The sequence below is a fragment of the Anneissia japonica genome, unplaced genomic scaffold, assembly GCF_011630105.1.
Source record: "Anneissia japonica isolate Jap-2015-1 unplaced genomic scaffold, ASM1163010v1 scaffold288068_len275957_cov168, whole genome shotgun sequence".
Taxonomy (NCBI): Eukaryota; Metazoa; Echinodermata; class Crinoidea; order Comatulida; family Comatulidae; genus Anneissia; species Anneissia japonica.
Window position 1 is genome coordinate 214,516 of NW_022698294.1, and position 505 is coordinate 215,020.

A 505-nucleotide genomic window follows, 5' to 3' on the forward strand; every position below is an offset into this window, starting at 1 on the left:
GAATGAAGATGTTATGTCACACCGGGCCGGCTGAGTTTTCAATGTTAGATTCCACTTTTGTTATGTCTCAATATTTATTCATTGAATTATTTTGCTTTGTGTTTTTTATTTATTTTCTTTGTACATTATGCACACACAATAAAGATATCAGAATAATCATATGGTCAACACAAAAAGGGAACATTACACTATTGGATGTATTTAAGTTTTGACATTTGTCAAAATTCAGAGTAAAGTGACCGACCCCCCCCCCCCCATATTCTAGACCAGCAATTCACAAACTGTTCATGGGTCTTACCCAAGGTGTGCAAAATATACTGTATGTCTTTTTACTTTTCATTCGACTTTTGAGAATGTAGCCCTAATTTTTGTCTAATAATTGGATAGGGCCTATGCTGTTTTTTTGTCAGACCTAGTTCTCAAGAATTTCCTGGTGTTTTTGGTATGTTTATTTTTATAAAATCCCTTTTGATGGTAGACGTACCTTTTTGAACTTGCATTCAAT